This window comes from Saccopteryx leptura, chromosome 2 (assembly GCF_036850995.1).
Source record: "Saccopteryx leptura isolate mSacLep1 chromosome 2, mSacLep1_pri_phased_curated, whole genome shotgun sequence".
In the NCBI taxonomy this organism is placed as follows: Eukaryota; Metazoa; Chordata; class Mammalia; order Chiroptera; family Emballonuridae; genus Saccopteryx; species Saccopteryx leptura.
In genome coordinates this window covers 94,500,235-94,514,656 of record NC_089504.1, presented here as the reverse complement: position 1 = coordinate 94,514,656, position 14,422 = coordinate 94,500,235, and the positions used below count along the sequence as shown (strand labels likewise).

Sequence of the window (14,422 nt, the reverse complement as noted above, 5' to 3'; positions counted from 1 at the left end):
TGCCCCTGTCGTCAGAAAAGCAAACCCTTGAGTGAGCACTGCTCCGCCGCGGGCCAAGGGCCTCCCTGGGGGAACACAGCCCTTTTCAACGCTGGGCAGACCCTGGCTCCCACAGCCAGAGGCTGTCTGTAATACACTCCCTGGGGCAAGTTTTTTTCAAAAGGGAGATCTGAGTGGTGTGCCTCCTCACCTCCACGGCTGAGATCTGAGTGGTGTGCCTCCTCACCTCCACGGCCACCAAAATAGTAAGTTCAGTGAATGTCTTCCAGCCCTATCTTCACCCACCCTCTCTGAAACTCCAAGATTGGACCTGTTCCTTTTTCATTTTTATTTTTTAATCAAGTGAGAGGCAGGGAGGCGGAGAGACAGAATCCCACATGCCCCCCCCACACACACACACGCACACTAGGATTTACCCGGCAACCCCATCTGAGGCTGATGTTCTGCCCATCTGGGGCTGCTGCTCCATTCCTCTTCAGCTGAGCTATTTTAGGGCCTGAGATAGGCCATGGAGCCATTCTCAGCACCTGAGGCCAACTTACTCATTCCAGCCATGGCTATGGGAGGGGCAGAGTGGGGTGGGGGGAGGGGTGGAGAAGCAGATGGTCATTTCTCCTGTGTGCCCTGACGCAGAATCGGACCTGGGACTTCCACACGATGGATGCAGTTTTTCAAAGCACCTACTGTATTTCAGGCACTGTCTTAGATGCCAGCCATAGAGCAGTGAGCATGCAAGCAAGGTCCCTGCTCTCACAGAGCTTACATCTCGTGGGACAAAGATACTAAACCAACAAAGAAAGAAATATTGCCGGGTAGACCTATGGTAACTGATGTTAACAAAATACACCAACATAGACCCTGGCCGGTTGGCTCAGCGGTAGAGCGTCGGCCTGGCATGCAGCAGTCCCAGGTTTGATTCCCGGCCAGGGCACACAGGAGAAGTGCCCATCTGCTTCTCCACCCCTCCCCCTCTCCTTCCTCTCTGTCTCTCTCTTCCCCTCCCGCAGTTAAGGCTCCATTGGAGCAAAGATGGCCTGGGCGCTGAGGATGGCTCCATGGCCTCTGCCTCAGGTACTAGAATGGCTCTGGTTGCAACAGAGCAGCGCCCTAGATGGGCAGAGCATCACCCCCTGATGGGCAGGCCAGGTGGATCCTGGTCGGGCGCAGGTGGATCCTGGTTGGGCCCATTTCCAGCTTCGGAAAAATGAAAAAAAATATATACCAACATGGGTCATTTATCTTGTTTTACCTGTTTTTTCAGGGGGTACTGTATTTCTTTCTTGGTTGATCCCTTTTTAAGAAGACTAATCAGGGAAGGTCTCCCTGAGGACATGACACCTGAGCCAAAGCCTGTATTGTTGAGGTCTGTGCTGGGTACCTGGAGGCACCCGAACTACAGAAGTGATGTACTGTACCTCCTGCCCACGCTCAGCCAGAACACTCCCTCCTCTGCCTTCTTCAGCAAGCACAAGAGGGCTCGAATCCAAGAGAAAATAAGTTTCCAGCATCAGCAAGGTCTACGGCCTGCTCCAATCAAATTGACTTCCAAATGCTATAAAGTGGAGACGCCCAGCACTGGGACCCAGGGGATGTGCTGACTACACGCCAGAACCCTCCAGGGCAGCAACCAGCTTGAATATATGTTTACATAACTATTTGCAAATAAAAGTTAAGTGTACAGATCCCTGAGCACTTTTCACTCCCCATCCCTGGGGACCCACTGCCTAGCTCAGCGCAGAGGTAACACAAGCCTTCCCTGGTCGCTGCAAACCTGACCCCCACCCTCACCCCACAGCTCTGCCCCAGGTCCAGTCAGGCTGGCTGTCCTCTGTCCACAGGAACAGCACACAGACATTCCCACCTTTCTGAAAAAAAAATGAGCTCCAACTTACTTTGGATGATATTGGCATCAAATAAGAGTAGAAAAATTAAATCACAGGCCCGCTCCTCCTTAGTGACACGCCATTGAGCAGGCTCGGGCCCTCTGGAGACCTGCCGCTGACCAGCAGGGTGCCGGGGCGCAGGGAGGGTGGTGGCGGCTTCCATCCCCTTCCTCACAGCCCCCAGGCCGCGCCTGCGTGTCCTGCACTAGGAACTCCCCACACACACCCTGAGGCCAGTGCCCCACATCCCTGCCTTCATCAAAGAAAGAGGGAGGACCCTGCAGCTGGAAGGTCTCTCCCATGTCTCCCACCAGAACCTCAGGAAACAGCCCTCTTTCACTCGGGGCAACGGGAACTGGGCCAAGCAAGACCTGCTTGGCTAAAGTGGAAGCTACATTTAGCACCTCGCTCAGCCTCCTTTTTAAAAAATACTTTTTTTTTTTAATTTATTGATTGATTTTAAAGAGAGGAAAGAAGAAAGCGAGAGACAGACAGAAACCAAACTATCAAGCACAGGTCTCCCAGCCTCCTCTCTCCTCACAGGGTTTGTGTCAGCGACAGCTTCTTGAGAGAACCGTTTCCTGTGAATGTCGCCATAACTGGCTTGTTTATCTTTGCCTCAGAGTCCAAGTTTGTCTCTCACCGTATATAGCACCCTGGCGAGTTTGTTTGGGTATTTACACAAATGCAGCCCATCAGCTTTGATAGTTATCCTGTGGGAGTCTTTATCTGTCAGTAAAGTCATGCTCCAGAGCTATGAAAACCCCAAAGTAAAGACCGCTCCTACATTCCTACCTTGGAGCAACTTAACATCAGCAGAGATCTCACCGAGCGCAGGGGCTGGCACAGCCACAGAGAGTTTTGTGCGGCCAAGATACGAGGCTGGCCAACTCCAACATGCCATTGTCCCACACGGTCCCTACCAGGCATTTGAGAGCCTATGAGGCGGTGCTGTTCTCTTGTATGGAGGAAGAACCTCACATTCTCAAGATTCCCAGCTGGCTTGAGAATGTCAACGAGGAATCTTTCTATTTATCATGCATTTCATATTTTCCCATTTAAGCAGGAAGTCGGCCTCCTGTTTAATCTAAGAACCAGGCCTCAAGAGTTGCAGGTTGGCAATTCAGTAACTTGTATGCATAAGCACTTGTTTGAATAAACCAAAGCTTCATGGAAAGTGCCTAAATCCTATGAAAAGGTAATTTATTTGCCAATCCACAAAATTGTAATATTCATTTTGTTTGTGTAAACCCACCAGTCATCAGTCATTAATATATGAACCACAAGGAACTGTTTCAAGTAGGATTTTGTCCCAGACATAGTTTCCAGTTTGAATCTGACATATTATACCTGGGAGGATTGCAGGAAACCATAAATAATTCCTAATTCCTATGTTGGGTCTATGAATAATAAAGATTTTTTTGCCGTTTTTATACACACACGTGCGCACACATGTGCACACACACAGATACAACAGGAGGCTGAGAACTATTATCCCGGAAGGAGGGTCAGCCTTAGGATAACATTGCCCCTACTTGTGGCTATCATGAAATAAAATAAGCGATGCCCCTTTCTGTCTTTAGTTACAATGCGGGCCAATTATAAAAAGTTATTTGGTGGTGTGGGCACACAGTTTGAATCCAGGTGCCCAGAACAGGATCTCGAACAGGATACACGAGGGTTTGCCCTGCAAGGTGGAGCAGAGAGATCAAGGCCACGGAGAGACCAGCCTTGGGGAGCAGCCAACCTGCACAGGGTGGTGATGCCAAGCTCCGCTGGGCCTGCTCTCTGCTTGGTGGGAAGCACATTAGAAACCAGGCCCAAAGCCTCTATCCTCCTGCGCTGAAAGCTCATTGAGTTTGCACAGGTTGGGGACAGAGGTGGGCATCCTGGCTGTGGGTCCTCAGAGGGTTTATGCCCTTGGGCCCTGTTATGTAACAGAACCCAGCTGTCTGGCTCTCATCCCCCTTGGCTTGGAAGGACCTCTGGATTGCTCTGATTTGCTAATGAATCTGGAGAAGGAAAACATTCATGCAAGTGGCAAAAACACCTTCCAGGAATCATTTGAGGAGTAGACCATTTGCCGAAAACTTACTTTTAAAGTTTGCCTCTAAGAGAAGGAGGCTCATTTTCCCCTGGCTAATCATCCAGTGTGGAAAAAGCGAAACATAGACCCTCAGACGAGGCGCCCTGGAAAAAAGGTGGCCTTTCACAGACAAGCAAGAATGAGGTGGATGTGACACAAGAAAAGGCATTGCGAGCCAAGCCAGTGCCCCGGAGAGGGATGCAGAGGACCATCCACTGGGTGAGGGACAGCGGTGCGGAACAGAGGCCCCAGCAGAAGCCCGGAGAACCCAGTGTCCCCGGCTGAGGACTTGGAGTTCTTCTGGAAGCAAGCAAAGAACAACTGAAAAACTGCACAGGACAGGCACAAAGTCGGGCTTGCTGTTTGGAAAGATCCCAGTGGCCAGCAGGTGCGAAGTGGGCCCGGGAGGGCGGGGGTGCAGGAGGAGCGTGCTGAGGAGTGCAGGGAGCCTGTGGTGCTCTGGGGGCACCTGTGGTGTGCAGCAAGGGGGAGGAGCGTGCTGAGGAGTGCAGGGAGCATGGGGGTGCTCTGGGGCACCTGTGGTGTGCAGCCAGGGACTTGCTTTGCTTTGTGTCTGGTCCTTCCTGGACAGATAGAATGGATTACTAGAAAAAAAAATTGAAAAAGACATATAAACTACAAGACCTAATTCTTTAATCAAAATTTTTAATTCAGGTAAAATACACATAACATAAAATGAACCATCCCAGCCATTTTTCAGTGTACAGTCAGCAGGGTTAAGCACATTCACTCTGTGGTACAACCAATCTCCAGAACTCTTTCATCTCGCACACTGAGCCTACCTACGCATCATGAACCAGCAGCTCCCACTTCCTCTGCCTGCCAGCTCCTGCCCCATGCTACTTCCTGTCTCTGTGAATTTGACTATTCTAGGTACTTCATAAAAGTGGAATCATATAGTATTTGCCCCTTTGTGACTGGCTTGTTTCGCTTAGTTTCCTGTCCTCAGGATTAATCCATGTTGTAGTATGTGTAGGAATGTTCATTCTTTGTTTATCGTTATATCCGTCCATGGACACTTGGGGTGCTCCCATCTTTTTGCTATGAGGAACAACAATGCTATGAATGTGGATATACAAATATATTTCCAAATCATTTTTTTCAATTCTTTTGGGTATATACCCAAAAGTAAAATTGGTATATTGTATATTAATTTATTTTTTAGAGAGAGGGAGTGAGAAAGAAAGAGAGAGAGAGAGAAACATCAACTGGTTGTTCCATTAGTTCATGCATTCATTGGCTGATTCCTGTACATGCCCTGACTGGAAATCCAACCCACAACCTTGGTGTATTGTGACAATGCTCTAACCAACTGAGCTACCTGGCCAAGGCCTAGTAATTTTATTGTTAATTTTTTGAGGAACCACAATACTGTTCCACAGTGGTTAACCCATTTTGCATTCCCATCAATAGTGTATAAAGATTCCAATGTCTCCACATTTTCAACCATACTTACTGTTTTCTGGTCTTTTAATAGTAACTATTCTAATGGAGGTGAAACCCCAATTTTATATTATTAGGTTCAACAGGTATAAAATAATCCTGTAAGATTGCTGTGTCAGTTTTAAATGCTTTTAAATGCTTACTCTCACTTCACTTATGTCATTGCAGACCAGTATCACATATTTCCTAAGCTGGTCCCAGCCTGTGGACCAGACTTAGAGTAGCACTGCCTGGGTAATGTCTGTCCCTGGAGGTGAAGGGGACCAGGTAGTGAGGGCCAACCTTCACTGAGCTCCCACTCTCTGGCACAACATGTATTTATCACTTACTCAGCACAACACTGCTCTGAAGTAGATGCTGTTATTATGCCCAGTTTATACAAGAGAAAACAGAGGCAGGGCAGTGGCCTTGCCCAGTGTCCACAGGCCAAGAGGTGGCAGAGGCAGGGGTGAACCCCTGGAGTACGGTCTCAGCCATTCTTGTTGTTGTTTTCTTTTCCAAGACTACCTAACTGATTAGTTATATGGGGAGAAAGAGGGAAGTCTTCCCAGGTTCCAGCTTGAGAGACTGAGTAGACAGGGATGCCAAGTTTGGAAGGAAATGTGATCAGTCTCCTCTGGGGCATGTTGAGGTTAGGGCTCGTGTGTGACAGCCAGGAGGGACCAGTGCAGAGAGCAGCTCAATTATAGACTCTGAGCTCCAGCAAGAACTGGACTCCAAGTGCAGCTGGGGAATACCAGGGCAAAGATGACACGGGCTTAGTGTGACCCCTCAAAGAGACCAAGAGCATCCTAAAAAGAAGAGCCAGAGAGGAGTGAGGGACCAGAGGAGAATGTGGTAGGGAGGTCTATCTAGAAGTAAAGGAGGGATCACCAGAGAGTTAGGGTTATGCAGAGGCCCCTAAGACAGGAGAGTCCAGTGCCTGTGTGGTTGTCGGTGTGGTGGCCCCTGACAGTGTCATGGAGCCTTGGAGGTGGAGGTTGCTGTAGGTTGAGAGGTGGGTGGTGGTAGGAAGGGTGAAAAAAGCGACCAAGAGCGCAGACCACACTTTCTAGGAGTTCAACGGTGAAGTGGAGGAGATACAGGACAGTCTTTGAAGGGCAGTAGACATGTCTGCTGGGGGCAGGGGGAAGGAGAGATTGGGCCGAGAATGGATTATTTTGTTTTGTCTTTAAAAAAAAATAGGCTGGGCCCTGGCCAGTTGGCTCAGTGGTAGAGCGTCAGCCTGGCGTGCAGGAGTCCCGGTTCAATTCCCGGCCAGGGCACACAGGAGAAGCGCCCATCTGCTTCTCCACCCTTCCCCCTCTCCTTCCTCTCTGTCTCTCTCTTCCCTTCCTGCAGCCAAGGCTCCATTGGAGCAAAGTTGGCCCAGGTGCTGAAGATGGCTCCATGGCCTCTGCCTCAGGCGCTAGAATGGCTCTGGTCGCAACAGAGCAACGCCCCAGATGGGCAGAGCATCGCCCCCTGGTGGGCGTGCCGGGTGGATCCTGGTCGGGCGCATGCGGGAGTCTGTCTGACTGCCTCCCCGTTTCCAACTTCAGAAAAAAATGGAAAAAAAAAAAAAAAAGGAATGGTTATTCTTGAATAAAAGAAGAGAAACCCCCTAAGATGTGAGGGACAGTTGTTTGCGATACAGACTCATTTGTGAAAGAGGAGAGGAAGCAGGTGTCATCAGTGGAGTCAGAGGCAAACTGCCCCCTGAGAGGGAGAGAAAGGCAGGGAGGCAGGGGTCTGAGGAGAGAGATGGATGTTGGATGTGCCACCATGATACAGTAGTGAGAGTCACCAGGGGTCTTGGAGAGGGCACACTAGGAGCAGAAAGAGCCTGGCTCAGCTGGAGACAGCACGTCAGCATGGCCCCCATGTGGGGATGGGTTTCCAGCTAGGCTCAGCTGCACCAATATGGAAGTAGAGAAGGTGAATGACAAGATTCACCAGGGCTAAAGCTTCACAGGTTGTCTCTGGCTGCAGCCCAGGGGGCAGGATAGAAGAGTGATTGCTATCATGGGAGGGGAAGGATGAAGGCCACTGTCAAGCTTTTAAAAATATGTCCAGAGGTCACTTGACACTTCTCTCTTCAAACAGTGGTCTAATTTCCCTACTTTTGAGTGTGGGCTAGACTCAGTGCCTCGCTTCTAAGGGATAGATTGTAGCAAAAGTGTCAGCGGGTGACTTCAGATTCTAGGCCACAAAAGACCTTGTGGCTTCCTCTTGGATCACATGTTCTGTTCTGGCGGAAGTGAGCCGCCATGTCACAGGATGCTCAAGAATACCTGTGGAGGGGCCCTTGTTGCAAGGAACTGAAGCCTCCTGTCAACAGCCACTGAGAGCCATCTGGGAAGCAGACCTTCTGCCCCCAGTCAGGCTTTCAGGTGACCGCAGCCCTGGCCGACATCTTCACAGCAACCTCATGAGAGACCCTGACCCACAGCCACCAGCTAAGCCGCAGAAGCAGTATGAGATAACAGCGTTTGTTGTTGTAAGCTGTTGAACCTCATGGTCACTTGTTATTAGCAGCAGATAACTGTATACTACCGAAGGGCGAGGGTAGGGAAGGACTGTGGCACTGACCCAGAGTCAGGGTTGGCCAGTGGGGCCTGGCAGAGGTCCAAGGGGCAGGAGGGTGGAGGGAATGGAGGCGCGAGAGAAGGAGAGTGAAGCAGGACCAGAGGTGCCGCACGGATGACAGGGAAATGGAAAAGTCCAGACCCGGAGTTCTCCGAAATCAGGGCGCGCACGAGTGACAGTGAGGGTGAGTGGGCCAGACAGACAGGGGTCGGAGTGCGACTTCCTGTTGGCAGGGACCATGTTTGGGTGGACGAGGTAAAGCGAAAGTGAGGGTCCGTGGTGTTCAGACTTGCTGACAGTGAAGCCAGAGAGGACAGATGTGCGGCTTAGGTTGGGGAGAAAAACCTACCTTCACAGGTCAAAGGCCTCATCAGACATGGGGGAGTGGTTCAGGCCAGTAGATGACGGGATAAAGGTGACTTTTCTGGGTGGCATAACAGCCTGTAAACAGCCAAGAAGAGTGCTCAGAATGCCACTGCCCTGGAAGGCTGCAAGAAGGGGACAGCCGGGGACTCGGAGGGGCAGGCCACAGGCGGGCCAGCAAACGGAGTTACTCCCAGTGCCGAACCCTCCCGTCTGCAGAGTACCAGGGACACTGAGACATACACTCCCCATGCAGTCAGACACAAGGGGGGAGACCCTTGAGAGAGACATGAGTTCCAGAGAAAGCAAGGCTCCCCAGCCCAGTTGTCCTGCCCGTTCTGGTGTCACCTGTGCTGTGTGCCGGAGCGAGGGGACTCCAGACATCTGCGGCAGGAGCCTCGTCGCCTTCTTGTCCTGTCCCCCACACCCCCTACACATACAAACACAGTGTTTCTTTTCCCTGGGGTAGCTCCCCTGTGACCTCCCCACTGCTCTCCTTTCTTTTCCTGTCACCGCCCGCTTCCAGGGCTCACCAGGTTCCGCTGAGGGCCTTAGCTCCTGAGTCACAGGCCGGACCCAGAGGCACGCTCTCCAGAGGGGCTGGTCTGCTCGCTGCTCCCTTCATTTGCGTACAGGAGTTCTCCTGGGGCCTGCCGTCTCCCAGGCAAGTCTGGACCCTGCCAGAGGACAATGGTCATCGCCCAGCTTGGCCTACACTAGAGCTCTGTACCTGTACCCTGAAATCCCACTATCTGCTTCTATACTGTGCATCTCACAAGATTCCCAAGCCTGGATTTCTCCACCAGGACAAATGCCTTCAACGGGCCAGGGCAAGGGCAAACCTTCAGGTGGTCCCTTGGCCCCTTCCTGAATGCACAGTCCACAGCCACACCGTCCTGTGAAGTGACATGAGTGACAAGCATTTGCAGAGAAATGAGCATCGCAACATAACAAAGCCAGAAGTACCTTGTGTAAAAACCGTTAGCAGTCCAACGACAGGCTCTCAGTGCCCTTGAACGTCATCCCTCCCCCTCCGCATTCGCAGTTGTTTTATGTTGAAACATGTCAACTCAGAGCTGGATAACAAATGAATTCCAGCTTGAGTCTTGGCAGGGTTTGTTTTGCTTGAGGGAAGTTGTTTATGCTAACGGGTGCCCCCCCCCCCATAGTTCTATTTATATTATACAGAGTCTTGTCCATCATCTGGGTGCTGCTGTAAACAAGATAATCTCTGTCTCTCAGGAATGGGCCCGATGCCAATGACTTTAAATAAACACAAGCACCAGTTTTGTATTTACATTGTCTGAGGTAACCGCTGGCGAGAATTTTGAATGGCGCCACCAGCCCCTCCCCAGCTAAGGTGGTATCGGCTTTCGGGACTAACCTTGAGTGTGGAGCCCTCACTCGGAGAGCAGGTCTCATACTTAGCAGATGAGCACTATACCCAGGCCTGCGTTCTTTTGTGTGGTTTTGGCTTTTTAAAATTCCATCCTGTTAGCACTGCCTCTTTCTGTGTTGGATGGAGGAGGACAGGGCTGGCAGGAAGACCTTAGACATGTACATTGAAACCATGAACTCAAGCTACTGATACTGTCAATGGTAAGGCTCTGGGTATGCACAGGCTCTGATGATTGTGTAATTTACAGGGCTGGGATTTTGCACTGTGGGAGACATTGGTGTGTGGCATTGCATTCCGTGCAGATCATAACTAGAATTTTGCAGAAGTCTGAGTGTCTGTGGTTAATTCTGAAGTAACCACAGAAACATACAACTCTTTAAATAGTGATAAATTACCTCTGTGGAGGAGTGAAGAGAAACGTAATTTTCTTGCTAAGCTTCCCTACAAAGAAAGCAAGAACTATGCAGGGTGTGTGGTTCACACTCCCAGGCCTCTTCAGGAATAAACTGAAAATGTCTTTTGCAGGAATAACTATTTGGTTAATATTCCCATCTGCAAATGCAGGGCATAAGAAATCAGTTTCTAAGAGCTAAACAGGCTTCCTGTGGAGTATCATTCTGAAGGAAGATGGTGTGTGTGTGTGGGGGGGGGGGGGGGGGTCTGAGTCCTCCACGTAGGAAAACATGAGTTCTTTATGGTTCCCGGTTGGACTTCAAGTTCAAAAATCTCTCATGTCTCATTTATAAACCCTCAGATAAATATGAACAAAATCAAAGAGTCAAAAACAATGCAGTTCATAACTGTGCACAGACATGCCTCGTGCGACTGCCATTCACTTTATTGTGTTCCATCGCCATTGAAGATTTCTGGCCCCCTTGCATCAAAGCAAGTCTATCCGTACTCTTTTCCCTACAGCATTTGCTCACTTTGTGTTTCTGTGTCACATTTTGGTAATTCTCACACTATTTCAAATGTTTTCATCATTATTATATTTGCTATGGTGATCTGTGATCAGTAATCTTTGATGTTACTACTCTAATTGTTTTTAAGGTGCTAGGAACCGTGCCCATATAAGATGGTGAACTTAATCTATAAATGTTGTGTGTTCTGACTGCTCCGGTGACAGGTGGTTTCCCCATCTCTCTCCATCTCCTTGGGCCTCCCTATTTCCTGAGATACAACACTATTGAAATTAGGCCAACTACAACTTTATAATGGCCTCTAAGTGTTCAAGTGGAAGGAAAAGTCAATTGGTGCGGCCAAGTTCATTGTTGCTTCCCTTGAAGAAATTGCTGCAGACACCTCACCTTCAGCTGCCAGCCTGATCAGTCTGCAGCCAACCACATCGAGGCAGCACCTCCACCAGCTAAAAGATTATGACTCGCTGAACGCCCAGATGATGGCTAGCATTGTTTATCAATGAAATAATTTTAATTAAGGTATGTGTGTTACTTTGTAGACATCATGCTGTTGCACACTTAATAGACGATAGTGTAGTGTAAACCTAACTTTAATATATATTTGAAAACCAAAAAGCCACAGGACTTGCTTTATTACAATATTCAGTTTATTGCAGTGGTCTGGAACTGAACCTGCAATATCTCTAAGGCATGCCTATATTTTATGGTGTTTGATTTCATTCTGTTCAAAAGAAATGACATCAGACTAACTATCAGGCTCTGCCTAGACTGTAGGCACGACGGATAAGGTGGCACAGGGCGGGGATGTAAACTCTTGGCCCAGGAGTTGGAGGGTGAAGGGATAAAGCCTGGCTTTTCCTCTTTCCTTATGAGTGACTGCAGGCAAGTTACTTAACCCATCCATGATTCAGTTTCTTCTTCAGTATCATAGACTTGATACTAGTACTTAGCTCACCTGGCTGTTGGGAAGGAAGTTAATCAACTTTCAGTGTGGCGTGATGTGAGCTCTTACGGTACTTCTACGGCAGATGTCTTCTTGCCAAATACAGTGTGGTTGCATAGCAGATGCTCTAAATATGTGCAAGAGGATAGCAGGGTCAGCAAGGGCTCAGTTACAAGGACCAGGATCCACTCTAGCTGGTGTGAAGCCCAGTTCACTGATAGGCTCAGTGGGAGGGTTGAAACACCATCTATAAGTCGAGCTTACGGAGATGATTCCCAAAGCCACCAAGAAGCTGTTCCCTCTTCTGTGACTGAGAAGCAGCCACACTGCTACTGGTTCCAGAAATCACACCTGCTTAGGACCACCTATCCTGGCTAAACGGGAGGCCCCTAAGCATCCTGACATCCACGAGCTGGCCGGAAATAACAGAGGCCGACCTCTCCCACTTCGCTCTCATCTCCCAAGCCGGTCACACACTTGAACTCATGTGTAAAAACCCAAGTGCAACAGGGTGTGGTAAAAAACACAAAACTCCTTAGTGTTCCAAGCCCAGCAGATCAGGAAGGTGAGCCGGAAGAAGAAAGGTGGGACAGGGCTGAACCCCGGGCACCATGCTACTATGCTGGCCATGAGATAATATATAAGGCCCAGAATGTAGCACAGGACTCACGTGCCCCCTGTCTGCTTACCTTCACTGTCCTTGGGCTCCCTAGCGTCTGTGCCCAGGGATGAAACTCAGTGCGGTGCTAAGAGCTGTGTTCTTCCACCAGTGCCGTAGAAAGCACTAAGAAGTTCCAGGAATTTCTAGGATAGAAATAAAATGGGAAATCCTAGTGGAGTCAAATCAGATATCATTGAGCATCCAAAAATATTGTAGGGTAAAATGATTTTAAAAAATCAAAATGGAATCTGAGTCCACTGAATCGGATGGAATCTGATGGAATCACTGGCCAGTGGCTCAATGGAAAGAGCATTGGCCTAGTGTATGGACATCCCAGGCTTAATTCCTCGTCAGGGCACACAAGAGAAGTGACCATCTGCTTCTCACCCTGTCCCATTCCCCTTGCTCTCCCTCTTCCCTTCCCACAGCCAGTGGTTTCATTGGTTTGAGCAGCCCCCGGGGAAGTGAAAATGGCTCAGTGCTTGAGCATCGGCCCCAGGCGGGATTCCCAGGGGGAGTCTGCCTCATTGTCTCACCTCCTCTCGTCTAAAAAATAAAAATAAAAATAAATCAAAATGTCTTATGTTCAACTAAAGTCAGTTGTCTACATTGGTAGGATTCTGTGGGATATCATTATGGTATGAAAATTGTTTAATTCTTTTATTTTTTTATTTTATTTTATTTTATTTTTCATTTTTCCGAAGCTGGAAACGGGGAGGCAGTCAGACTCCCGCATGCACCCAACCAGGATCCACCCGGCATGCCCACCAGGGGGCGATGCTCTGCCCCTCTGGGGGGTTGCTCTGTTGCATCCAGAGCCATTCTAGCACCTGAGGCAGAGGCCACAGAGCCGTCCTCAGCGCCCAGGCCATCTTTGCTCCAATGGAGCCTTGGCTGCGGGAGGGGAAGAGAGAGACAGAGAGGAAGGAGAGGGGGAGGGGTGGAGAAGCAGATGGGCGCTTCTCCTGTGTGCCCTGGCCGGGAATCAAACTCGGGACTCCTGCACGCCAGGCCGACGCTCTACCGCTGAGCCAACCGGCCAGGGCGGAAAATTGTTTAATTCTTGCTGGTTAAAAATGAAACAACAGAAGTGGATGCCACAAAATTACCAGTGTTTATTTCTGTTAGTGGGAGTAAGACTGATTGTTATAGTCTCCTTTATATGTTTCTTTATATATCCATATATTGATTTTACTATCTATAGAAAAGTTCATATAATTTTTAAACCAAAGTTTGATCTCTCTCTCTTTTTTTCCTTCTATCTTTTAAATCATTTACTGATATTTGAAAAGGTCTCACCAGTAGCTAGGTATCTATGAAACTAATAGAGCACTAGACATTTTTTAAAGTATTGTAAACACACAATTTTTAAACTAAATTAATTTGCTTGTCGAAGGCTGGTTTCCCCTCTCATCTCTTGAGTGAATTTTCTATCATCATCTTGAAACAGAAATGCAGACTTAGAGACTATTTTAAAGTTGCTTTTTGTTTAACTTGTTTTTCTAAAAACAATGAAACAGCCCCTGGCCAACTGGCTCAGCAATAGTGTGTCTGCCCTGTGTATGGAAGTCCCGGGCTTGATTCCCAATCAGAGCACGTAGAGAAAGCAACCATCTGCTTCACCCCACAACCTCCCCCCCACCTCTCTCTCTCTCTCCTCCTCCTCCTCCTCCTCCTCCTGTAGCCATGGCTCGAATAGTTTGAGCAAGTTGGCCCCAGGCACTTAGGATGGCTCTATGGTCTCACCTCAGGTACTGAAATAGCTCAGTAGCCAAGCAACAGAGCAATGGCCTCAGGTGGGCAGAAGAGGGGGTTTCCTGAGTCAGGATCCTGGTCAGGGCACATGCAAGAGTCTGTTTCTTGGCCTCTCTGCCTCCCTGCCTCCCCATAGATGATAGATAGATAGATAGATAGATAGATAGATAGATAGATAGATAGATAGATAGATGATAGATAGATGATATATAGATAGATAGATAGATAGATAGGTAGATAGATAGATAGATAGATAGATAGATAGATAGATAGATAGATAGATAGATAAATGATAGATAGATGGAATGACAACAGGCAAAACACAAGAAGCAGGTTGTGTTAAAGATTATAGTGATTTGGCCCTGGGAGGTTTGCTCAGT

At 48.8% G+C, this 14,422-nt stretch overlaps 1 long non-coding RNA gene across 1 annotated transcript; it reads right to left on the bottom strand.

The window, feature by feature from the left end:
- Nucleotides 1-5,226: 5,226 nt before the first annotated feature.
- Nucleotides 5,227-9,037, bottom strand: LOC136393054 (uncharacterized). Its single transcript, XR_010749021.1, has 3 exons — nucleotides 8,898-9,037; nucleotides 8,351-8,442; nucleotides 5,227-6,224 (listed from the first exon to the last, which is right to left on the bottom strand). It is a non-coding gene; the product is annotated as an uncharacterized lncRNA (long non-coding RNA).
- Between the last annotated feature and the right edge of the window lie 5,385 nt (nucleotides 9,038-14,422).